Source organism: Dasypus novemcinctus, chromosome 17, assembly GCF_030445035.2.
Source record: "Dasypus novemcinctus isolate mDasNov1 chromosome 17, mDasNov1.1.hap2, whole genome shotgun sequence".
Taxonomy (NCBI): Eukaryota; Metazoa; Chordata; class Mammalia; order Cingulata; family Dasypodidae; genus Dasypus; species Dasypus novemcinctus.
In genome coordinates, this window is record NC_080689.1 from 94781410 (window position 1) to 94809393 (window position 27984).

A 27984-nucleotide genomic window follows, 5' to 3' on the forward strand; every position below is an offset into this window, starting at 1 on the left:
GGAAGGGAAAGAAAATAAGAAGGAGTGAAAATAGGAAAGTTTAAATACAGAAGGCACAGGGAAGAGGTAATTGATTCATCAGGGTATAAAACACTGAAATGGGCTTTCACTTCATCTTCTGAAGCATGGAAATAGCCATCAGAAGAACCTAGAATTAGTCTTCCAGGTGTCAAAAGACATGTGGTGCACTCATCCCAAAACCACGCTGAAGGCCAATGAAGGGACATGTGAGGGAAATCAAAGACAACTGAGCCTAGATCAGGCAGTCTTCAGGGGACCTGCCAGATAACTATACACCAAGAGTAGGCCCAGATGAATCAGTCAGGCCCCCATATGAACAGACTGCATAGTTCACCCAAAACTCACCAGCTTAAGCTTTTGGCTAATGGATTTGGGCATGTTATCATACACGACAGTAGATAACTGATACATTAACATCTTTTAAAGGGCTATTCATTCTTAGGCCATAATCTCCTCCTCAGACCTAATTTATTTTCCATCCTATCACTACAAAATGGCATAGTGTATATTTTTCATATGTGTTTTTTTCTCATCAACTATAATGATAGGAAGAATCTTTTCAACTGACAGAGGAACTAATTAATAAATATTACTTAAGTAAATGAATGACATGGATTCAAAGTTAAAATACCTCTTATTGCTAAGAGTAAAGAGCAGTTATATGTGACAGAGAGTTTGGTGTAGTCTACTCAGGTTTAATGAGACATATGGTGAAACTGTATTTCATCCACCAACGTATTTATGAAGAAATTTCAGAAATAATACTAGAATGTCTGGAGTATTTTCACAAGCACATGAGAACAATGTGTTAACTGAAGTTTATCCAAAGTGTTCAGCTTATAGAAGACTTAAGAACCATGAATTCCTTCAGTGTCAAGGGATAGTAAGAGAGAAAGTTGACAATTGGTGAAAAAGTTCAGGAGGAAAGTTGTCACACATTTCTAGATGGTTAAAGCTGAAGAATCAGAAAATTGCCATAAAAGAATTAGACTAACTGAAAGAGAGGGAGAAAAGAAAAGGGGCTTTACAAAGGAGGTGGACTTTCAGTTATTCTATAAGTATTTGAATATAGACTGTTCAAGTTGTCAGGCTGAAATGGGTCGGCTTTCACAAGAGGTATTTATTAACCTAAAAGCTTGCAATTTTGAGACTGAGAAAAATGTGTAAATAAAGACATGATCAGGGAATGCTTTCTTTCCAAAGACCAGCTGCCAAGGATCCTAGTCTCCTCTGTCATATGGTAAGACACATGGTTGCATCTGCTTGTTTCTTCTATATCTACTAGTTTTCATTGCTTCAGATTCCTGCTGCCATGGCTTTCTCCTTCCTTTTCTGAATCTCATTCTCTTATAAAAGACTCCAGTAAAGAGACTGAGCCCCAAAATGAACCAGGAAATAACTGAAGTAACCTTCTCAAAAGGTTCCACCTATAATAGGTTACACACACAGAAAGGATATACCTTAAGATCTTAATTTACTGAGGTTCATACTGCTTCACACCATCAAATATACATATATTCCATTTTGCATTATTTTTCTTTTTTACACACATGGAAAATACAATATTAGACAATGTTGTAAAGAATAAAATTTTATATGTATCAATCGAAAGATATAGGCATAGGATGAAGTAAACACAGACTTTATAACAATATGGAAAACATTTATTTTTTGGCAAGTGTTACAGTTCATCCATTTTATAAGAGAAGTATAGAAATAGGGTGACAATCACAGGAATATGAAGCTCACTGGAAAATTTTACATCCAAACTGAAATCAATCTATTTCATTGAGTGAGAATCATTCCTTTTAACATAAACATTCTTCAATGAGTATGGTATATTAAGGCAGCCACAATTACTATTTGATGGCAACAAGAAATGAAAATAGTTATCTAAATTAAAAAAGAAGGTAGAGTAGCAAATCAAATCCCCTTTTGTGACACTGAAAAGAAAGACTTGGATGGCACAGGGTCTAGGGAAGGAAAGAGTAAGGGAGGAAGATGACCTTCCATGGGGGAAGTTTTGAATATGAAGGATCAAGTATTTAATCTTGGGAAGGACCAGAGTTGGAGGATGATTGGGGAGAAGGAAGAAGATTGAAGGAATAAAGAAAGTAGCTGGTAAATTTTTAAACATTAGGGAGGTACAATGAAGAGAGAATCAATCCATCAGGGTGTAAAGGTTAAAAGACCCTTGCCTAGAGGGTAAGAGGTAGATTTTTACTTATCCTGTCATTTGATATGGCCATGTGAAAAAAGATTTCTATGGTATAGTCCCCTAGGGGATGTGGTTTCTCAGACAGATGAGGGACGCAAACAAATTCAAATCTATTTGAAGAGGAAGCAGTTGGTGCTGCAGGATTCACTGCCCTACAGCCGTAGGGAGGAGGTTTCTGTTCGCGGTTGAAGCACTGTGGGAGGATAGTAGTTATCCTGCTGACAGTAATAATCTTCCAGATCTTCAGGCTGGTATCTGCTGATGGTGAGAGTGAAATCTTTCTCAGACCCACTGCCATTGAATCAGTCAGGGACTCCAGATGGCTGATTGGATGTAAGATAGATGAGCATTTCAGGAGCCTGTCCTGGTTTCTGGTGGTACCAGGCTAAGAAGTTGTTACAATCTGGCTGGACTTGCACTTGAGGGTGATGGTCTCTCCTGCAGATGCAGCCACAGAGCCTGGAGACTGGGTCATCACGATGTCCCCACTGGCACCTGCAATCAGAAAAGTACATAGATCATACATTAAATCACAAATGTGTAAAATATTTATCTAAGTGTAGGTTTTAATTTTTAATAGTTTTTAAAATTATCTTTTTTTAAAGATTAATAGAGCACACAAAATGTTACATTAAAATCTTAAGAGGTTCCCATATACCTCACTCCCCACCCCCCACACCCATCATTTTTTCAATTGTATTTTTTGAAGATACATAGAATATGTTACATTAAAAATATACCTGAAGTTTCCATATACCCAACACACTCCCACACCCCACTCCTCCCACATCAACAATCTCTTTCATCATTGTGGCACACTCATTGCATTTGGTGAATACATTTTGAAGCACTGCTGTACCACATGGTTAAGAGTTTACATTGTAGTTTACACTCTCCCCCAGTATATTCAGTGGGTTATGGCAGAATATATAATGTCCAGCATCTCTCCCTGCAATATCATTTAGGGCAACTCCAAGTCCCGAAATTGCCCCCACATCACATTTCTTCTTCCCTTCTCCCTGTCCTCAGCAACTTTCTACATAAATCCAGAAAGAAGAATTATCATCCTGTTTAGTTCATGACTGAATGATGCTGACACCTGTGTCTTCTTAAGCAATGTTGTGTGCTTTATGCCCCTTTTACCCACAGATGATTTCCTGATGAATGACCACATCCACAGAGTCAGGGCTGAATACTGTGCTATGAAAATACAGGTAAGAGCAGAACTAGCTTTGACGGTGGTCAGGATCTGTCCCCTCTGTTTCTATGGCCATGTTCTCTGACAACTGAAGAAATTCTAGACAGGGCTGTTGGTAAGAGGGCAGTGAACTGTGGCCATCCCAGGTAGACCTGAACCACGCTGCTGTCTACATATTTGCTTAAGACCCTGGAATGTTTCGGATCCCTAAATCTGAATGAATCCTTTCTTCTACATGGGACAACATGGGAATGTTGCATTTTTTCTTGATCTAAGAAATAGTCTTATTCTTCCATTTCTTTTAAAATTTATAATTCTATGTGTTTTATTTAATATTGCATATGCCTGTTGTTCAAATGATTAAGTATATCTTAATTAATTATAGATAAAATCAACTTAGCAAGTATATTTTCTGGGCACAGCTCCCGCTACTCTATGACCACCAGGGGGCAGTCAAGCCAAGTGCTCCTGTTGCAGACATAAAATCAGGCTGAAAAATACATAAGTGCCAATTCAGATGCAGCCAGATCTAACAAGTTTCAGGGTTCTCAAACAATTCTAAATAATCTACGCAATTCCTCCTCCCCAGTATAGATACAGAGCCCCAATGAATGTGCTCAATAATTTTGGTCATGAATAGATGAAAGCAATGTGTTAGCAAATCCTTTTTTTTTTGTCTTTATTTATTTTTCCAACATTACATTAAAAAAATATGAGGTCCCCATATACCCCCCCAGCCCCCTCACCCCACACCTTCCCCCACAGCAACAACCTCGTCCATCATCATGAGACATTCACTGCATTTGGTGAACACGTCTCTAAGTACCGCTGCACCTCCTGGTCAAACAATTACTAAAACCGCAATGATTTTTTTTTTTAAATTGTAGCTACTAAAGACACTTCTTAGGTTATAAAAACTCTGGAACAAATTCTAAACTGGAAAGTGCACTACAACAATTTATATAAAGCCAGATTTTAAGGCATTATTGAAGAAATAGGGTTGAAGAATTCACAAAAGAACTCAATCTCTGAAAGTTCACCAATTACGTTGTTAACTAAGATGATCTTGACATCTCAAATTAGCTGGATATCAGAATCTGGTGGAAAAATGTTTGAAAATATGAATCTTGAGCCACAGTTAGACAAACTACTCAGAATTTCCAGAACTAGATTTAGGGAATCTGTTCTGAGCAAAGTCACCAAATTTATAGCCTGTCTGCACAAGTCCATGAATGGGCATTTAGAAACTAATGCTGTAACATGTAAGCTCTGCCAATGACATCAGTTACAAAAATGAAATGTTTTTAGTAAGATTTTATGAAGCCTGAGGTACGTAGAGCAAAACAAAATAATCAGTACATTTATCTTAATAGTAAAGAAATGACAATCTGGTTAAGGATTGAGAAAATGTATATGTGATTTTTAAATTAAACATTAAGGGGGGGCGGGGCAAGATGGTGGCTGAGTGAGCGCACCTGATAATCTCTCCTGCAAAGAAGTGGTTGGGCAGCATTGGAAATTCTTCGGGACCAGGCTGTTTCGGTATTTTGCAGGGTAAGAGGTGTCTGGACATCGATTTGGTGGGAAGGTAACAGAGAAAATTCATGTATAAGATAAAATTGAGGCTCTATTACATGGAGGTGGGGGCTGTGCATGGGACACTCCCTCCTGGGGTGGGCGGAGCTGCGGCATTGGCCCTGTGGTGGCAATTGCTGAAGGCTCTGCAGTACTGGGGAATTCATAAGCACCGAGCAGGTTATTGGGGGCTAACAGGGCAGGAGGCCTTCGCAGACCGATTTGGGGAGACAAACAGGAGTTTTATTGCGAGGTGGGGAATTTTTGATTACGGACACAAATAATAGCACTTCTGGCTAGAGCCCCGTCCCCAAGGTCGGCTTCCGATCTGCAGCAGCCTTAAATCACCGGCAGCAAAGAGATGTCACCAGGAGGCAGTTTCAGGGACTGGCAGGGTGGGAGACGTCTGGAAGCCGATTAGGGGAATATTTTGCAAAGCATGGGAATTTCGGTTTTGGACTCTGTTATTGGTGTTTCCAGCTGGAGCCCCGCCCCAGGGCCTGGCTATTGATCTGCTTCATTAAATTGGCTGCAGTGTAGAGGCGCCCCCAGGTGGCGGTTCTGGGGCCTTACGGGGTGGGAGGTGTCCTGAAGTCGAATTGATGATACAGCCACAGAAGAGACCAGAGTGAGTGGGTGAATTGGGGGCTCAGACACATAGGTTAGAGTTTGTGGATGTGACCTTCCCCATAGGGCTGGCACCCAGCTGTGGGGATCCCTGAAGGCTGTGTTGCACTGCGGTGTTCCCAGGCTCCCTGTTAATCAAATTTGAGGTTGCCAGGTCTGAGTCCCCTAAACCCTGGTGGCCCACACCCCAGAGACTCACACCTCTTGAGTCTTCAATATCACAGACTTTCCATCCCTGAATCCATCATGCCCTAAGTTCCATCTAAGGTCCTTGATTGTCCTAGTCTTCAACGCTTGCATTTTTCCTTTTTTGTTTTGTTTTGTTTTATTTTATTTTTATTTTACTTTATTTTTTTTATTGTCCTGATTACTAACATTGAATTATCTCCTAGTCTTTTCTCCCATCGTATCCCCCAAAGTCTTTTTTTTTTTTCCAGTTATTTAGGGGGGGTTTTTGCTGTTGCTGTTGTGGTTGTTCTATATCTTTTTTTCTTTTCCTTATTTATTCCTCTCCCTTTAAGCACCCCTTTTTCTTTCTTTCTTCTCTTTTTTTTCCTCTCTCTCTCTTGTCCCTCATTTTCTTATTTTATTTTATCTTAATTATACAATAGGTGCTGCAGGGAACACCTCACATTTGCTGGGTTTCCTCATCCTCTGTTGCCTGATTTCTGTGTGAATTGATTTTGGCTACCTGCACTATCTCCTTTCCCCTACATCTTGATATCCTCCATCATCTACTGTCTCTCTTATATTCCACCTCCCTTTCTTTCATCCCCAAAGTGTCTAACTCTTAATTTCTAATACCTTTGTTTTGTTTTCTGTCTTTTATCCACTCTTGAAACTATTGCCTTTCTTTTCTCTTTCCCTCTCTCATGAAAACACTAGCTTTTTAATTCATACCATATTCCTCCCATATTCAGTCGAATACCTCATTATAGGTACTCTACCTACCGCTATAACTCTACACAACTTACATGAATCTAATATCCATCCTCCCAGATCTCATATTGTTGCTCTGTTAACATTTATCACCAATACTACTTTACACTTTTCCCTTGCTTACACAATTGCCTTTCCCTGGGCCTAATACTTTCCTTCAAAGGGAAGTCAGCCAGCAATAAGAAAGTAGAATAAGAAGAACAAAGTGACAAAGAGAAGATATAACACTTACACAAAAACAACAGCTAATTAATCCCCAAGACTAGACAAAGAAGCTAAGGAACTGATTAAACCTCTCAAGATAAAATGATGACCAGACAGCAACAAAAATCTACAAACCGAACCAGTAATCAGGAAAACATGGCTGAATCCAATGAACAACCTAAAAATCAGGAAAGGGAGCAGAACTTTGCACAAGTAATTAAAGATCTCAGATCATAAATCACAGACAAATTTAATGAAGTAAAGGAAGAGGTTAACAATATGAAGACAACACTTGGAGGGGAAATTGCAGACATATGCAAAAAGATAACAGATATGATGGGAATGAACACCACAGTTCAAGAAATCAAAAATACACTCGCAGCAAATAACAGAAGATTAGAAGAGGCAGAGCAAAGAATTAGTGATGTGGAAGACAGTACATTGGAAATCAAACAGATAATAGAATTGATTGATAAAAAGATAGAAAAAATCCGGCTGGGACTTAGGGACCTGTATTACACTGCAAAACGTTCAAACATACATATTATAGGCATCCCAGAAGGAGAAGAGAAGGGAAAGGGGTCAGAAGGAGTGTTTTAGGAAATAATGGCTGAAAACTTCCCAAAGCTACTGAAAGAGACAGATGTACATATCCAAGAAGCACAGAACACCCCAATCGTCATAAACCACAACAGGCCCACCCCAAGACATATACTTGTCAAATTATCCAATGCTCAAGACAAAGAGAAAATTCTAAAAGCAGCAAAAGAAAACCATCACATACAAGGGAAGCTCCATAAGATTAAGTGCTGATTTCTCATCTGAAACCAGGGAGGCAAGAAGGCAGAGGTATGATATAGTCAAGGTACTAAAAGAAACTAATTTCCAACCAAGAATACTCTATCCAGCTAAACTAGCATTCAAAAATGATGGAGAGTTCAAAATATTCACAGATAAACAGAAACTGAAAGAGTATGCCAACAAGAAACCTCCCCTTCAAGAAATTCTAAAGGGAGTTCTGCAGGAAGAAAGGAAAAAACAGGACAGGCAGAATTGGAGGAGAGTGAAAGAGCAACAAAAAAGATGAGAAGAAAAAACAAACAAACAAAGAAAATATGAAAAAAACAGAAGTCCAATCAAAATATGGCTAACATAAATAATTCCTTGAAAGTAATAACACTGTATGTCAATGGATTAAACTCACCTATCAAAAGTTTCAGACTGGGACATTGGAGAAGGAAATATGACCCATCTATATGCTGTCTACAAGAGGCATATCTTATACCCAGAGAATCAGGGAGGCTGAAAGTGAATGGTTGGAAAACAATCTTACAAGCAAACAATAACCAAAAAAAGGCAGGAGTAGCTATATTAATATCAGACAAAATAGACTTTAAATGCAAAACAATTGTGGGAGACAAAGAAGGATAATACATATTAGTGAAAGGGACAATCTGTCAAGAAGAACGAACAATCATAAATATTTATGCTCCTAGCAAGGGCGCCTCTAAATACGTGAGGCAAACGCTGGAAAAACTAAATGAAAGAATAGATGGATCTGCAAATATAGTGGGGGATTTTAATACACCACTATCAACTCTGGACAGAACATCTCAAAAGAGAATCACTAAAGAAACAAAATATTTGAACAGTATATTAGAGGAGCTGGATCTAATACACATATACAGATCATTACAATGAAACACAGCAAGATATACATTTTTCTCAAGTGCACATGGTTCATTTTCCAAGATAGACCATATGCTAGGCCACAAAGAAAAGCTTAATGAATTCAGAAAGATCAAAATCATACAAAATAATATCTCTGACCACAGTGGAGTGAAGCTGGAAATCTGCAAGGGCCAGAGCCCCAGATTTCACACCAAGATATGGAAAATAAACAGCACACTCTTAGAAAAACAGTGGTTCAAAGAGGAAATCTCAAAAGAAATCAATGACTACCTTGAAACAAATGATAATGATAACACAACATACCAAAATTTATGGGATGCAGCAAAAGCAGTACTGAGAGGGAAATTTATAGCCATAAATTCATACATCAAAAAAAAAAAAGAGCAAAAATTGAAGAACTAACTGCACATTTGGAAGAATTAGAGAATAAACAACAAAGTAATCCAACAGGAAGAAGAAGGAAGGAAATAACAAAGAAAAGAGCAGAATTAAATGAAAGAGAAAATAAGAAAGCACTGGAAAAGATAAACAAGACCAAGAGCTGGTTTTTTGAGACGATTAATAAAATTGACAAACCTTTAGCGATACTAACAAAGAAAAAAAGAGAGAAGATGCAAATACACAAAATAAGAAATGAGAAAGGAGATATCACCACTGACCCCACAGAAATAAAGACAATCATAAGAGGATACTTTGAAAAACTATTCCAACAAAAATGACAATTCAGAGGAAATGGGAAATTCCTAGAAACACATAAGCAGCCTATATTGACAAAAGAAGAAATTGATGATCTCAACAAACCAATCACAAGTAAAGAGATAGAATCAATCATTAAAAAATCTCCCAACTGAGAAGAGCCAGGGCAAGACAGCTTCACAGGTGAATTCTACAAAACATTCCGGAAAGAACTAACACCAATCCTGCTGAAACTCTTCAAAAAATCAAAACAGAAGGAACATTGCCTATCTCCTTATATGATGCCAAGATTACCCTAGTACCAAAGCCAAACAAAGACACCAGAAGAAAGGCAAATTACAGACCAATTTCTCTAATGAACCTAGACACAAAAATACTTAACAAAATACTCGCTAATCATATTCAACAACACATTAAATGAATTATACACCACGACCAAATGGGACTCATTCCAGGTATGCAAGGATGGTTCAACATAAGAAAATCAATCAATGTAATACATCATATAAACAGATTGAAGGAAAAAAATCACATGATTATATCTATAGATGCAGAAAAAGCATTTGACAAAATACAGCCCCCTTTCTTGATAAAAACACTCCAAAGATCGGAATACAAGGAAATTTTTTGAACATGATAAAGAGTATATATGAAAAACCTACAGCCAACATTGTTTACAATGGAGAAATCCTAAAGTCCTTCCCTCTTAAGTCAGGATCAAGACAAGGATGCCACTCTCTCCCCTTCTATTAAACATTGTCTTAGAAGTACTTGCTCGAGCACTGAGAAAAGAACCAGATATAAAAGTCATTCAAATTGGAAAGGAAGAAGTCAAAATTCCATTATTTGCAGATGACATGATCCTATATGTAGAAAACCCTGAGAGGTCTACAATAAAGCTTCTAGAACTCATAAATGAGTTTAGTAAAGTCGCAGGTTATAAGATCAATGTGCAAAAATCAGTAGCATTTCTGTACACCAATAATGAGCAAGAGCAGAAGGAAATCAAGAAACAAATACCATTCACAATAGTCAATAAAAAAATCAAATATTTAGGAATAAATTTAACTAAAGATGTAAAAAACTTATACACCGAGAACTATACAACACTGTTCAAGGAAATCAAAGAAGACCTAAATAAATGGAAGAATATTCCTTGTTCATTGATAGGAAGTCTAAATATTATTAAGATATGTATTCTACCAAAACTGATCTACATATTCAATACATTCCCTATAAAACTCAACACAGCCTTCTTTAAGGAACTAGAAAAACTAACTATGAAATTTATTTGGAAAGGAAAGAGGCCCCAAATAGCCAAAGACATATTGAAAAAGAAAAATGAAATTGGAGGAATCACACTACTGGACTTCAAAACATACTACAAAGCTACAGTAGTGAAAACAGCATGGTATTGGCATAAGGAGAGACACAAGACCAATGGAATCGAATTGAAAGTTCAGATATAGAACCTCATACATATAGCCATATAATATTCAATAAAGCCATCAAACCCTCTCAACTGAGAGAGAATGGCCTATTCAACAAATGGTGCCTGGAGAACTGGATATCCATATGTAGAAGAATGAAGAGGATTACCATCTCACACCTTATACAAAGATCAACTCAAGATGGATCAAAGACCTAAATATAAGAGCCAAGACCATATGGACCTTGGAAAGCAGTGTAGGGAAACATCTACAGGACCTTGTAATAGGAAATGGCTTCATGAACATCACACCAAAAGCACGAGCAGGAAAAGAACAAATAGATAAATGGAACATCATCAAAATTAAACCCTTCTGCACCTCAAAGGAGTTTGTCAAGAAAGTAAAAAGGGAACCTACACAATGGGAGAAAATATTTGGCAACTATATATCTGATAAGAGACTTATAACTTGCATATATAAAGAACTCCTATATCTTGAAAATAAAAAGATAAACAACCCATTTAAAAAATGGGAAAAAGATTTAAGCAGACACTTCTCCAAAGAAGAAATACAAATGGCTAAAAAGCACATGAAAATGATGCTCCAAATCTTTAGCTATCATGGAAATGCAAATCAAAACTACAATGAGATACCATCTTACTCCCATAAGATTGGCAGCTATGAAAAAAAACAGAAGAATACAAATGCTGGAGAGGATGTGAAGAAATAGGAACACTCATCCACTGCTGGTGGGAATGCAGAAGGATCCAAACTTTCTGGAGGACAGTTTGGCAGTTTCTCACAAAACTAACCATAGATTTGCCATATGACCCAGCAATACCACTGCTGGGTATATACCCAGCAGAACTGAAAACAAGGACACAAACCGATATGTGCACACCAATGTTCATAGCAGCATTGTTCACTATCGCCAAAAGTTGGAATTGACCCAAATGCCCATTGACAGATGAGTGGATCAATAAAATGTGGTATATACATACAATGGAATACTACTCAGCTTTAAGAACAAATACACTACAAACACACGTGATAACATGAGTGAATCTTGAGAACCTTATGTTGAGTGAAGCAACCCAGGCATTGAAGGACAAATACTACATGACCTCAATGATATGAAATAAGCAAGCTGCCTCAGAGAGCTAGAGACTGGAAGATAGGCTTACAGGAAATCGGGGATTAGAGGAAGGATGTAAGCTGACAGGGGCATAGGGTTACCTTTGGGTGGGGCTTTGCGTGTTTGAGGGGCTCTAGGGATGGGTGGATGGGTAATATTGCCGAAGAAATTGGGGGGAGGGAAGGGAAACATACAAACAAAGGAGATTCTCAGGTGTTGGTTGAAAGTAAAATGCTGAGAAAACTGTATCAAAATATAATTAGGAGGGTTACCTGTTTAGGATGCTCAGAGGGGATGGTCTGACATTGGATGGACTCCTGGGGAATGTCTGAATGCTCATTTTGCCAGGGTGGGTTGTACCATTGGGTAGAGACCCAAGTAGTGAGAGTGGGGGTGGACCCACATCCTGGGGAGGACTAATGCATCAAATAGAGGAAACTGTATCTCTCAAGAGGAAGGGTGGCTCCCAGGGCATTAGCGCAGTTGAGCAAGTCAAACCCTCAAAAATGTTGCAAGTATCTCTGAACATGGCTCCTCAAGAAATGAAGATTGACTGTCACTGTGGGCCCCAAGGGGAAGGGGGGATAAATATTGAATAGATTGAACCAAAGTAAATGTGAGGGCAAAAGAATTGTTTCTCAAGAGTACACAAGGATGGATATAAAACATGTAATATTACACCAAAAACATATAGGGGACGACAGACTAATAATGTAAACCATAATGTAAAACATAGGATAACTAAAAAATTTAGAAAACTGTATAGCCTAAAGTATAAACCACAATGTAAACACAAATGTCACTTTGTTTGAAAGCTATTGTCTCAATATCTGTACATCAGTTTCAGTAAATATGATATGAATAAGTTAACAGATTATCGCTGTGGAAGGGAAAAGGTTTTATAATGTATATGTGGGAGCACTGTATATTGTATATATGAATTACTGTGATCTAAGGCTCTTGTGAAGAGAAGCTCAATAATTAGGAAAAAAGGAAAGAAAAAGATAGGATGTAGAATTTTTCCAAATCAGTATGTATTCTATATCTAACCTTTAAACTCATCGCTATATTCCATTTTACTAGTAAGGGAACCTGACATTATACTGGACTTCACTTTTCAGGAAGTTTTGGATCACAGAGTGGTTCAACAATGGCAGCAGAGGAATACTGGTATGGGATGTTAGGGACAGGCGATACATGGTTGACAGGGAGTTATACAGGGCATGTGTCCAGGGTGCATGGAAATGTTTGGATATACTAATAGTGGAAACAATTAAAAACAACAGTTGGGGGGGTACTGGGTTCCTGGCCTGGGGGGACTCTGTCGTGGTCCCTAGGGGAGCAGCGGCAGTCCCCCAGGTGCAACGGTAAGGACCAGGAAGGAATGAGGGTCCAACAGTGAGCCCCTGATACTAATGACTATGCTTGTGAGCCTATACACCTGAAATAAGAACAAGGTCTAGAGCAGCACTGTGCCTAAGAGTTCCCTCCTGACAGCCTCCGTGTTGCTCAAATGTGGCCAGTCTCGAAGCCAAACTCAGCATGTAAATGCAATGCCTTCCTCCCAGCATGGGGCATGACACCCAGGGATGAGCCTCCCTGGCACTGAGGGATGACTACCAAGAACCAGCTGATGACATAACTAGAAAATGACCCTTGATTTAAGGTTCAATGCGGACCAGCAGAATATCCCTGTCTACATATAATAACAGGAGTTATAAATGCTGTTTGACCTAAAGTAAGCTGGAAATGGAAAGGACAAATGAGTTTATATGGCTATGAGTCTCTAAAAAAGAGTCTGGAGGTTTTTAATTGCCCTTGTGCACACCTTAGCAGAGTCTCAGAGACAGATAAAGTAGATATAACCCCAGATATTGGTCCTTTTGAGGGCTAAAGAGACCCACAGGTTCTATGGTCATGGCAGATGGGGTTCACTGCCATGCCAGTTGGCCCTTCTTTGGAGTTGGTGTATCTGCGTGATGGAGCTGGACTCAGATGGGATCTCTTTTCACAAGGCTTTCATGCTACTTTACTGGAATTGTAGTTGGTGCTGGGGTTTAAGATATATCTAGGCGATTTGAATCTCTGGAATGACAATATGATAGCCAGGCCCTGACCTCAACAGACTTCAGCTCCTACACTCTGATTTATTGGACTTACCCCACTCACCTAACATGGAGTTGAAGAACGTCAACCACTACACCATGGAGCCTAGAGTGCCTACAACTGAAAGCAGGAGGATTGCATCCAATATCCATGTGGAATCTAAACCCCCTCTTGACATAGATGTGGAATGGACACAACCAAGCCAAGGTCCACAGGAAGGAGGAATACAGTAAGGATCAGAGTGGACTTAATGATATCCTATTCATGAACTATTGTGGTTAATAATAGAGAAAATGTGGCATTGGTGTGGAAAAAGTGGCCATGGTGGCTGCTGGGGTGGAGAATGGGAGGAAGAGATGAGATGTGGAGGCATTCTTGGGACTTGGAGTTGTCCTGGGTGTTGCTCCAGGGACAATTGCCGGACGTTGTATGTCCTCCCATGCCCCACTGGATGGAACGTGGGAGAGTGTGCGCTATGGTGTGGAACATGGGACATGGTGTGCAGCGATGCCCGGAGATGTACTCACCAGACACAATGGATGTGTCATGATGATGTGGGAGAGTGTTACTGTGGGGGGATTGGTGGGGTGCGGGCGGTGTGGGTGAATAGGGACCTCATGTTTTTTTAATTTAATATCTTTGAAAAATGAGTAAGTTGAGTAGAATTTGGGGAAAAAAGAATCGGGAGCTAAAAAATAAAATAAAGAATAGGGAAAAAAAAAAAGAAATTAACCATTAATCTCTGACTTCAGTGTGATCTTGCTAAAAAGCAAGAATGTTCAGTGTATTCAAGAGAAGAGAAGGCAAAAAAATATGTTTCATCAGAAAATAGAGGATTCTGAGGGTAAGGATGTGTTTTTATTATGATAAAGACTCAGGACATAAAAGAATGAGAAGGAACAGCTATCAGTAGAGCCTGAAAATGAAGACAGTGACCAAATATGTTCTAGATGCCAGGCATTGTTCAAATATTTTACTGGTATAAATTTGTTGAGCCTCACAACAATCCTACAAGACACAAAACAATTTTTATATCCTTGTACCACAGAGTAGTAAAGTAGCTTCAATTTCCGGGACTAGGAAGTGACAGAACTATAACAATAAATTTCATACTTTAGGGATCAAGGTCATAGAGAAATCTGTACTAATTTATTGAAAGGCATATTTACAAAATTGAGTGGTTTTTAGTAGGAGTATGAAAGAATGAGATGATTGCCCATCTTTTGTGTATTGCTTGTTTTATTTTAATAAAGCAATTTTGTGGATACATATCAATAAAGCATGAATTCCTCCAAAGTGTACAATCAAAGGTGTTTGTTATAAATGATATTTAGCCTGATTTTTGCACATCGATCCTGTATCCTAACACTCTACTGAAACTGTTTATTCAATCTAACTAGGAATAAATATTCATAACTATTATGGTCCCCATTTCTGTAACTGGCCACATGGTCAAAGTACATATTCATCACTACCTTCTTCCACTACCTAATCCAAGTTCCCTTCACCATTAGCAAGCACCTCACCTGGCTGTTGTTCTTTGCCTGATGGGATGACTCAAACCTTCATTCCTAAAGATTCTGGGTCATTGATAGGCCTGCTTGGATTGAGTTGTTGCAGTTTTCCATTGACTTTAATCACAGTGATACCCTAGGTGATCTCCTCTATTTCAGGCAAACTCTTCTTTACCTCCACTGTGTTGTAACAGTCCTTTCCCTCTTAATAGGATCAATCACCTAGCCAGTACAATAATTCCCTTCTTTCCCTTCGATTCAGAGGCATGAAAAGACCAAAGTGGGCAGGTTGAATTCTTATCATCAAGATCAAAGGAATTAACTTTGTATTTCCTGGTGGAAGCACTCCTCCTTTTGGGAGTAAGACAAGTAGTCCAGCTGAGCATAAGGTAGGAGCGACAGGAATCCCAAACTTTCCTGGTGGAACACTAGTGATAAGAGTGTGTGGTGAAACTCCCATTTTTGCCCCTTGATTCTAGGATTGCGAATCCCAACTATGGGAGAAATAGTACCATAGAGTGAATGCTGATTTAGAGCATGCAAAGCTTCCTGGAAAGCACTGCCCAAGCCTTGCAGATACTGTCACCTAGTTGACAAGGTAAGTGAGCCCTCAAATGACCATTACACCAAGATGGAAGAATCATGCATTTTGTTGAGTTTGTCTCCCATCCTTTCTCATCCAAAATTCAGATTATACATTAATAGCCATTATTATAACCCTAGTATGGAAAGGAGTACCAGGCTTGTAAGAGACTGCAGCTAGCATTTGTTAAATAATTATATGAATGAAAAGATAAATGAATAAGAACATCAGTTATGTCAATTTTATTTATAAGTAAAACAGAATTCTAAGCAATTAAATAATATATAATTTTAGATTTTTTTTGTTGCTATTTCATAAAATTAGCAGTAAGGAAAGTAGGTTAGCCTAGCTAAGAATATTCTGGGGAAATAAATTTTAATACAGACTAATGGTACCAAATATGACAAATATTTTGGGGATTAGTTCTCTTGGATACAAACAACAGTAATGGAGTAGGTTTAAGCTAAGCAAAAATGAAAGGACAAAATGAATATCTTGTGGCCTACAGGTCTGATCACAAGTTGGGGCTGCATAGAAAATGTGTTAGAAGTTAAACGGCATTAACGTAGTCTGAGACATCACAGAAAAGAGAAAGATATGATCCCACTCCTACCACAGATGGACGGTGGACACTCCTTTTGGCAACATCAATGCTGGATGCCAGTCATGAGACACTGGAGGTTGAAGACATCTACTGCTGCCATCATGGGAGAGGATTCACTCTGAACTGTTTTAGACTCAGAGATGCATATTAGAAAAATTTCTACTTGTTATGTCCAAACTGTCTGAATATAGCAACTGTAAATAAAATCCTAAATGCAATTACTTTTTTCCAAATTAGTGTTATTAGAGAATCCAAGACAAGAAATGAGCTCTTCCAGCATTTGAAATATATAAGTAAGGAGAAATACAACCAGCAAGAGGATGGCAGAGTAAGGAGCTCCTAGAGTCAGCTCATGCTACAGGGAAGTTAGTAAACACCCAGAGCTATCTAAAGCACCTGTCTTGTGGCTCCAGGCAACCAGAAGAGCATCCTGCAACATCCTTGAAAGACTGGAAAGAGGAAATGACCCATCTGCAGAGAAGTTTTCTGAGTAGAGCACTCCACACGCCAGGCACCAGTACCCATCCTACACTGGCTGCACATGCTGCTTCAGGAGCTAATCTATGGCTGGAATTGTAAGCTCCACTTCCCAAAATCTGGGGAGGAAGAGATGGTTGGACACAAACTTAAGATATTGACTAGTAAATATGGTGTGCTATAGTATAATCCTAAGAACAGCTAAAGTTGGAACCTGTCCAAGCCAGAAAGAGGCCAGTAGCCACCATTTTAACTCCAAGTCTGGCACAAAGGGAAACAGGGTGGACTGAATGAAAACCACAGTGCTGGTAAGGAGTGGTTTCTTTGTATCCCGATCAGACTGCAGTTCTAGCATAAGTCCCAGTTGCATCTCAGGCAGGAAAGTAGCTGGAAAGACATGCACTGGCCTCTCCAGGAAAATAAAGGCCACACCAAGGCAGCTGGTGATATCCTACTTTGGTGGTACAGATCACCTTAGGGACTATCTTGTGGCTGGAATTGGAAACTCCATTTCTCAGAAACAGGGGAGGAAGAGAGAGTTGACCATTGAATTCAGTTACTGATTAATAAATTTGGCTTGCTAAAGTATTACACTAAAAATAGCTAAAGTTTTAAATAGCCCAAGTCAAAGAAGTGGCCAGTAGCCACCATCTTGAATCTGCACCCAGCATGAGAGGAAGCGGACTGAGTGAAAATCACCATGAAGGTAGGGAATGGTATCTTTCACTCATATCAAAATGCAGTCCTAGCCTAGGCTTCAGCCCCACTTCTTGCAGGGAGCAAGCTGATGGGACCTGCACCAGCCTCTGTGGGAAAATGAAGATACGTTCAGCTAGCACAAATGTAATAGTAAGAAATCTATAGGTTGCCTTGGACTTTACTGCATAGATTGTTGCCCACACCTACAGCTCCATCCCCACACCAGGAAGGGGAGAAAGGAACTTGAAGCTTCATGAGTCTCTCTGAGCAACTAGGGTCTAGAACTACACAACTTGGATTTTTTTTCAGTTTTTTAAATTTTATTTTATTTTTGAATTTTGCTTTTTTATCATTAATAGATCACACAAAACATTACATTAAAAAACCTAAGAGGTTCTGTAGCTCTGCATAAACCTTGGCAAGAAGAAATTTGGAGGAAGTTTCCTTGGTACCTAGGGCAAGGAGTACAGCTTGAGCTTCCACAGCTTACAACACCAACTGCATCCTTGGCTTTCTCAACACAAGCAGCAATGGAAAAAGGGCAAGAAATCCCTAAACAAAAGAGAGAAACTGCACACAGAATTAATACTCTAGTAAGCCAGATCTCAAGAAACCAACAAAAATTTACAGCACACACCAAGAAACAAGAACATATGACCCTGTTAAAAGAATAAGATAAGCCTCCAGATGGCATAATGGAATTGAGAGAACTAATCACAGTTGTTCAAACAAATCTCCTTAATAGATTCACTGAGATGCCTAAAGAGATTAAGGATAGTAAGAAGACATTGTATGAACACAAAGAAGAATTTGAAAGCATACATAGAAAAATAGCAGATCTTATGGAATGAAAGACACAATAAATGAAATTTAAACTACACTGGAGTCACATAATAGCATATTTGAGGAAGCAGAATAAAGGATGAAGAGCTTGAAGAAATGGCCTCTGAAAGTGAACAAACAAAAAGGCAGATGAAGAAAAGAATGGAAAAAATTGAACAGGGTTTCAGGGAACTAAATAACAGCAATAGACAAGGAAAATATGTGTCATGGTTGTCCCAAAAGGAGAAGAGAAGGGAAATGGGACAGAAGGAATATTTGAAGACATAATGGTAGAAAATATCCCAACCCTATTGAACAATGTAGATATCCATGTCCAAGAAGCACAACATACTCCCATTCAAATAAATATGAACAGACAAAGTCTGAAACACATACTAATCTGATGTCAAGTGACAAGACAAAGGAAAAAAGAATTCTGAGTGCAGCAAGAGAAAAGTAACACATCACCTATACAGGATACCCAGTAAGATTAAGTGCCCATTTCTAATCAGAAACCATGGAGACAGGAAGAGAGTGGTATGATATATTTAAGATACTGCAAGAGAAAAACTTCCAACCAGGAATTTTATATCTAGAAATATTGTCTTTGAAAAATGAAAATGAGTTTAAAATATTCACAGATAAACAGAAACTGAGTTTGTAAGCAAGAGACCAGCATTACAGGAAATACTGAAGGGTGTGTTACTTCCTGAAAACTAGAGATAGGAGATAGAGACCTGGAAGAGAGTCTAGAAATAAAGATTATGTCAATAGAAGTAAAAGAATCAAAAGAGTGATGAAAATAATATATGACAGATAAAATCCAAATATTCAGGAAATACTTAACCAAGGATGTGATGAACTTATATCCAGAAGAATACAACTAGTAGTTAAAAGAAACAAATGAGACCTTGATAATTGGAAGAACATTCCATGTTCACAGATTATAAGACCAAATATCATTAAAATGTCAATTATACTTAAATTGATATACAGATTCAATACAATCTTCATAAAAATTCCACAAGAATTTAAAAAAAAAGGAAAACATCATTATCAATTTTATGTGAAAGGATGAGTAGTCCTGAATAGCCAGAAACATCTTAAAAAGGAAAAGAAAAATTGGCAAATTCTCATTTCCAGACTTTAAATCATATTACCTATCTACTTTGGTTAAAACACAATGAAACTGGCATAAAGAAAGACATACAGACAAATGCAACCATACTGATGCTTCAGAAAAAGTCCTTCACATCTATGGTCAAGTGCTTTTGACTGGCATGACAGACCCACTCAGCAATGACAGAACAGTCCATTTAACAAATGGTGCCTAGAAAACTGAATATCCACAGTCAAAATAAAGAAAAAGGCCCCCCTATATCACACCTTATACCAAATTTAACTCAAAATGGATCAAAAACCTATATATAAAAGCCAGAACCATAACCTTTCTAGAAGAAATTCTAAGAAAATATCTTCAAGACGCAGTAGTATGTGGTGGTTTCTTAAAGGAGATGAGAAGAGGACTGAGGTGGGCTTCTGATGTTTAATGCATGTACAAAATTTAGTTAACTTTACTGTAAAAGTTTGGAAGTGTACAGAGTTGATGTTAACACATTTAATGAGTAACAGCTGGTTTATAAATAAGAAGGTGGCTGAAAATGGTCATCTGGGAAAGTAAGTGCCAAGTGAAAGAAAGCTAGAAAATAATCTAGGGAATGAATAACACAGCAAACACAGAAGTGGATGAGAATTGGGGTTAAAGGTACAGAGGCAAGAGTGTCCTTGGTGAGCTAGAGCAGGTGAACATCACATTGCAGGGTGGGGGTATGTGGAGAAGCATGGGAAAAATACAATGGGAGTGACCTATGGACAGTAGTTAATAGTAGTAATGTATTTTTCAAGCATCTATGCCAAAGATGTACTCTGCTGATAATGGAGGAATATGGAAAAAGTGTGCCAAACGTATGCTATGGTCCTGGTAATAATCTGATGATACTGTCTTGTAATCTGTAACAAATGTTCCACCAGGATGTGGTGTGTTGATAGAGGGGTGTTTTTTGGGAATTCTGCAAATGTGCATGTTTATTTTGTAGGATTACAACTTCTATCATAAAAATATATTTAAAAATAGGGTGGGTTGAGGGAAAAATACACCAAATGTAAGACATGGACATAGTAAGATTTTGGAAATATTCTTTCATAATTTGTAACAAATGTCTTAAAACAATGCAAGGTATTGGTGGTGGGTTGATATATGGAATCCCTAAATGATGTTATGCATGTTTGCTTGTAAGTTCACAACTTTTACTATACACTTACTGTTTATGTATGTTCATGTATAAATGATATAAAAATAATAATAGTGTGTGTTGGTGAAAAGTACTTTGGTTAGTAGTAATATTTTGAGGGTGCCCTTTAATCATTAGTTAAAAATGTTTCACAATAATGCAAGGTATTGGTGGTAGGGTGAGGTATGAGAGCCCTCTATGCTGTTATGTATGTTTGTTTTGCAAGTCCACATCAGTTGCTATGCATGTATTGTTTATGTATGTGTATGTATGACTGATACGCTTCAATAAATTTATATATATATATATATGTGTATACACTGTTCCCCACCAACTTTATAAAGGGTGCCATCTTTATAGACACCTAACCTAGTCTACATCTGTAATCCAATATCCTCTTTTAAAAACAGGAATTTCTAAACTTTAATTAAGTTTGTTTCTTTCAGAACGAACATCTTATTAAGCATATAAAAACTTCATCCAGCTTTGTACAGAATGCCAGACCCATCTTCCTCCAGTCAAAATAAAATTACAAAGTTTTTACCTCTTGTTAGATAACGATTACAACACTTGGCCAGCAGGAAGTTAATTACAGAAAAGCGAACATATCCCTTCAGTCCCCTTTAAAATTAAAGGTACAATTACTTTAAGGGTAAAATAAAACTAATAAATGGATCTGGAGCGTGGTGGGAAATCCACATAAGCACCAGTGACCCCCAGGATAACCACGGTGTGTGGGGGGGAGGGGCCCTATGCCCCTAGAATTCTGCTGTCCAGAATGAGAGCTTCTTCTGAAATTAGGATGGGCCTGAATATTACCCAAGAACTTTGTCTTTAGGCCCTCACTAAAAAATTAGGGTAATCAATCAAAATGCAGGCAACCGCCCATCTCGACTCTATGAACATACCAGTCAGTCCAGGGGACTCTGAAAATAGTGATGCCTAAGCTTAATGGACATAAGCTTGGCCTCAAAGGAGGAAATATAATATAGCCTGTGCATAAATGCAAAATTATCTAATTCTGTATCCAAGTGTGCCTACTCTCTAGAAATTAAATTAAGTAATATAGGCCCTATAGGCTTTGACTGAATGTGTATTGAAGGTTGCATCCAGATGGAATGTGGATGATAAGTTAATTCAAGCTTACCTGGATTGTGAGTGAGATGTTAATTCAAAGATATGTTAATTGAGGCTTACCTGGAATGTGGGGGATATGCTAATTCAAGACCTAGCTGGTACTCAGCGAAACACTTTATTAACAAAGTAAAGGTGTTTTCTTTCATAAAAGCACCATTAGCCTCCCCACCTGTATAAAAAGAACCCACAATTCCATCTGGCTCTCGGATTTGGGGATGAAAAGCTCTGAGCCTGACTGGCCGTAAATAAATATTTTTTTTTCCTTCCCCAAATTATTCCTGAACACTGGCCTTTCTATACGCAAATAATTGAACCTCTCTCAACTTCTACAACAAGAGCAGAAAGACTTAGTTTTGCAAAGATGAAATTTAGGGAAGTGGATGAGGCTCAAGTGATAAGGCCTCCGCCCACCATATGGAAGGACCTGGTTTGATCCCTGAGGAATCCTGGTAAAAAGGGAGGGGGAGGAAAAGTGTGCCTGCACAACAAGCCACCTGCCCAAGCAGCAAGCCAAGTGCCCATGTGAGTGCCAGTGTGGAATCCCTGTACCCATGTGGCAAGCCAGTCCCTGCATGGCAAGGTGAGTGCCCACACAGTGAGCCAGTGCCCACGCAAGTGAATCACACAGCAAGATGATGATGCTACACAAAAGAGACAAAGGGGAGAGTCAAGGTGAAGTGCAGCAGAAACCAGGAACTGAGGTGGCTCAAGTGACAGGGAAACTCTCTCCCCATCAGAAGTCCCCAGGATCCAATTCCAGTGAATTCTAGAGGAGAAAAAGAAGAAGAGAAGACAAACAGAGAAATAGATACAGACGATCACACAGCAAAGGGTGCAGACAGCAAAAACAGCAGGTTGGGAGAGGGGAAAAAAGGTGAAATCAAAACAAAACAAAACAATGAAATCGACAAAGGCCAAGAAAGTTAGGTAGCTAATTGCTGGTATATCACAAATTTAACTTATTAAAGTGAGAGGACACTCAACCATGGATATCTCAAAAACAAATAGCATGGCAAAAGCCATGATATTTTAATAGTATATAAAATATTCCAGACAAAGGCCTAACTAGAAAGGACAAAATGACAATTCAATGTAACCAGGACACTTTCAGCCAAGCCTAGTGTAACCCTACATGGGAATGAACTCACCACAGAAAGGAATGACACAAGGACGAAAAATCTGCTGGGACACTTGTTAAAAATATGAATCTTGGAATACATTCCAGTCAAATTGGTCAGAATTCCTAAAGTTTGGAAATTATATTCTATCCAGATCCCAGATTTTTCTTTTGTGTACTGTCTCATCAGTCTTCGATTTGGAACCAATATTTCATCAAGCAAACAGCAATAGCAGCATTTGGAATGATGCTAAAATCTACTTTACATTATTTTTATTAGAATGTAATGAAACATGTAAAGCATATCACAAATTATAAACACTATGACTATCATAATGATAATGTAGCTAAGAAATGAAAAATGTGAATTCGATTTAGAAAATAAGAATCACGGTGATCCTTCATTGAGGAGATGGCAGAAAAGGAAGAAATTGCAGAGTATTAAAGGCAATGTAAGGTAATAAATGGAATCAACAAATATAAATTGGTTTAGTAGCTAAAGGACTGTATGAATTAGTCAACGGGAGGCTGATGCAAAATACCAGAAATCTGTTGGCTTATATAAAGGTATTTATTTAGGGTAGAATCTTACAGTCACAAGGCCCTAAAAAGTCCAAGTCAAGGTACCATGAAAGGTACTTTCTAACACAAAGTCATTGGCCATGTGTTGGAACAAGACAGCAGACAAAGTCCGTGATGGTCCAGCCTTCCTGTCTTCCTCTCTTCCTGTGGTTTGTTTCTGTCTGGGCTCACCTGTCCTGCTTCTCTGTGTTCTTACTTCCTGGGCTTCACTCAAAATTCCAACCATACTTCACTGCAGTGAGATTTCTCCAAGAGTCCCTGCCCATCATGAGACTGGGGTTACAACATCCTATCGATGTGGCCCAATCAAACCATGAAGCATTTTTAATGAAGTAAAAGTAAAAACTCTGAATCCAATATAATCTAATATGACCAGAGGGACAGACCAGTTTAGAAACATAATCCATTATCATTTTTTAAATTCATAAACAATATTCAACTGCTAAAAGGTCTCATGAGGTCTCAAGATTTATTCTTGTACACCTACAATAATCCAAAGTTGGCACTACAAAAAATCTGTTCCTAATCCTGGGAACCTGTATATGCTACCTCATATGGCAAAAACTTTGCAGATATGATTAAGTTAAGAATCTTCAGATAATAGGATTTCATGGTTCATGAGACTGGACCTTAAATGCCTCACATATATCCTTATAGGAGGGACATTTGACCACAAATAGAAAATAGGGTGGGAATAAGACAGTGAAGAAAGGAATTAGAAGCTTTGAGATCTGAAGCATGTCAGTCACAACAATCAAACAATTCCTTGCAGTAAGTCCCTTAATAGATATGCTAAGTTCTATTTCTCTAGTGGAATCCTGATTTTACTACCAAGCATGGAGTACTGCTTATAACAAATACCAAAATATGTGTTAGTGATTCTGGAAATGGAAGGTGGATGTAGGCTGGAAGAATTTTGAGGTATCTGATTGAAAAGCCTAGATTTTCTCAAGCAGAATGTTAGTAGAAATATAGACATTGAAGCTACTTGTGTTGAGGGCTTAGAGGAAATGAGGAACTGTTACCTTAAATGGGAAGGATGACTATCTTTGTATACCTGGGCAGAAATTTGGTTAAATTTTGTCTGAGAGTTTTTTGTGTGAAAAGCAATACTTGAAATCAATAAAATTGTAAGCCAAGCAGCTTTCCAGACAAAGTATTGAAAGTATGTTCCCAGTTCTTCTTGCTATGTATGTAAAATCTAGGAGGAAAAATAAATAGAAAAAAAAAAGTTAAGTAAAAAAGACCTGGGAATTATGCTTTAGGCTATTTGCCACCTATCTAGATTGGAAAATATGTGAAAATTAAGATATTAACTGTAATGAAAGAATGAACTTAAGATAATGTCAAGTGTGACAAAATTGCAAATGTAAAGAGATTAGGCAAGTGCTTCATGGATCCCTTTAACCATGAAGCAGAATCCAGAACAAGAGATAGGCATATCCAGAAAGATCTGTGGGCGACTCCCTTGTCTAATGTCATGAAACCCTCTGAGATAGTGTTTTTCCCTTCATAGCAGCTATTCAAGTATTAATATTATTTCATCAATTTTTTACTGACATGAAATAAAATGATGCGTAATTCACTCTAATTACATTATCTAATGTGCCATATATGTATGATGCATCATACATATGATAGTTGTTTAATGCACATTTTTATTGACTTTAAAGAGAAATATCTTTAGCTACCTATATAGATTTCTTTTTTTAGCACTATTAAATTAACTTTTTATTGGTACATTTAGCTGCCTTGTCAGATATATATTGAAGATTTTCATATGGCATAAAAATAATATTTTCATGAATATAAAAATCTGAATGAAAGAGATGGCAATGGCACTTTTAAAAATTAAATTCACACTGGTGCTGAAGTCACTAGGTAGTTGGTAAAAACTAGAACACATTTGCAGGAAAAAAAATGTTCTGCAGCATTTTAAATCAAATAAGATGGTTTGGACAGATGAAAGGATGAGTGGGCGAATTTGGCCTTCGTGGCCTTCTCGGTCACTCCAATGCATAGGCTGGGATGTTTTCCAGGAGGTGGCAGCCCCAGTGGCGCTGATGACTTGAGGGCCAGTTTCCAGGGGCCAGTGATTGAACGCAGCGACTTCGAAGGGAACACAGGAGACTTCAGCGCCAGAATCCAGGAGCCCATCGAGCCATTGCCCATCGATTTTGAGCTCTAATGAGGGCCTCTGGCGGTGCGTGATGGGCATTGTCCACATTATGGCTTGGGAATTCTTCTGAGGGCCTCTTGGGGGTGGGGCTGAGGCCTGCCCCGCTGGGAGTTTAAAGGCTGCTGGGAACCTTGGGTGGAACGGCAGTCACGGGCCCAGTGATATCCTTTCCCACAACGCGGACACGGCATAGAAGGGCCCCTTGGCCGTCACATCGGCAGGTCTGAGCAAGGCACTGGGCCTGGCTGGGAGCACTCATGGACGAAGTGGCCGGGCTGGCCGCACCGAAAGCAGATGGAAGTGGGGCCGGATGAAACAGCCATGGCAGAGGCAAAGGCAGTAGTGACTGTTTTGACTTGTGGGTCGACGTCACGGCGAGCAATGACCCATTCATGCAGAGCCTTGTCACGTATGGGAAGGACTACGGCCCGGAACGGTGCAAGGCACCCGTCAATGACTAACTCTTTGGCTAACGCAAATTGGGCATCCTCGCTGGAAATTTTCCGTTGACAAGCTTCCAGGATGCGGGCGACAAATGCTGGGAAGGTCTCATTGGGGTCCTGAAGCAGCTGCGCGAGCTTGGTGGGCTGCTTGGTGGAAACTAGAGAGAATGACCGCTGGACGAGGACCTTTACCTGGTGCCAAAACCCTGGGTCAATTTCGAGATAAGAACGAGGGTTTGCATAATTGTTGGTGCCCGTGTATGCATCGGAGGGATCGAGGACGCCAGCCTGGGCATTCTCCACGATTTGCCGGTCAACAGCCGCTTGGTAATGGGCGTGCCATTTGATAAATTGACCGGGCATCAGGATGGCATGGGCTAATGCAATCCAGTCATATGGGAGAACGAGTTGGGTCCCCAACTCCTCAAGTAGTTGCTGCGCATAAGGGCTGCCAATTCCGTCTTCCTTTACAGCTTTGCGGAGGGTCCTGACCTCTTCCGCTGTAAAGGGTAGCCAAGTTTGGGGTCACTGCGGCGTGGGCTGCGGATTCAGTGGATACAGCTGGGGGGTTTGAGAAGACGTGGCACCGGGGACTGATGGAGCAGCCAAGGCAGGTGAAGGGCTATTGCCGTACGGCGGTGGCAAGGGATAAGCGGAACACGGGTGAGAAAATGGCAGCTTAGCGGCTTCCGGGTGACAACAAGATGGCGGCGGGACCCTTCCGGGCGCCGGCCAAGATGGCGGAGCAGCCACATCCGGCAGCGGACAAAATGGCGCGAGGGGCGCATCCGGTTTAGCGGAAGATGGCGACCATGCAGCTTCCGGGCCCGAACCGGATGCTGACTGGGCAGGAAGAGGCGGGTAGAGGCGGGAGGAGGAGGACACCGGCGGAGAAGAAGCCGGATGTTCGCCATCTTGGGCAGAAGTGGGGGAAGAAGGCGGAAGTCCGCCATCTTGGGGAGAGGCAGGAGTGGTTTCTGTCTGCTGCAGGGAGCTCGGGCAGGGAGGTTCGCGCTCGAGAGTGGCAGCAAGTTGGTTAGACAGAGAGTCAGTGTCGGCGGACTCATTGGGATCACAGTCTAGAGGCCGTTTGGGAGAAGCTTCATAAACGGCTTCGGTCGGAGCGCCAAGGAGACAAGCGCGAATGGCAATGAGAACGAGTAAGAGGCCCATTGGGAAGGTGCGTTTCTCGTGCTCCATGGCGGAGGTGACTCGATCTATGAGTCGCAAGTATGTGTCCGGGCTCCAGAGTTGGCAGGTGGTGAGCCACGGATTAAAAGGGAGCAAGAGATCCCAGTACTTTTGGAGCTGCCGCAAGGAGACGCGGACTCCATTGGCATCGAGCAGGGCAGCGAGGGCTCTGACTTGCAGCGCCTGATGCAATGACAAAGAGGCGCCCATGATGGAATAGGGACGGGACGACGGCGAGGGGTCCCTTGGGGCTCGTCGGGCGAGGGGTCCCTACCTGGAGAGGAGGACGATCACAGCAGCAGCAGCAGCAGAGAGGGGCCGGGGGAGGAGCTGCCACGTTGGGCGCCAGTTGTTGCAGAGCGTGGGGGTTTCATCCTTGCTCAGGCCCAAGAGTCGGGGGGGCTTGCTCCTGCTGAACAGCCGGCGGGGGGTGCTCCAAGAGGGAGCACCGGTTCTCCAGGCGTGGGGGACGCGCGGTTGAGGAAAAACCATGGAGACCGCTTG

General features: G+C 39.9%; 1 long non-coding RNA gene across 1 annotated transcript; it reads right to left on the bottom strand.

Moving 5' to 3' along the window:
• Nucleotides 1-1663: 1663 nt before the first annotated feature.
• On the bottom strand, nucleotides 1664-27984 carry LOC139436774 (uncharacterized). The gene is made up of 2 exons (XR_011646212.1): nucleotides 27755-27984; nucleotides 1664-2734 (listed from the first exon to the last, which is right to left on the bottom strand). It is a non-coding gene; the product is annotated as an uncharacterized lncRNA (long non-coding RNA).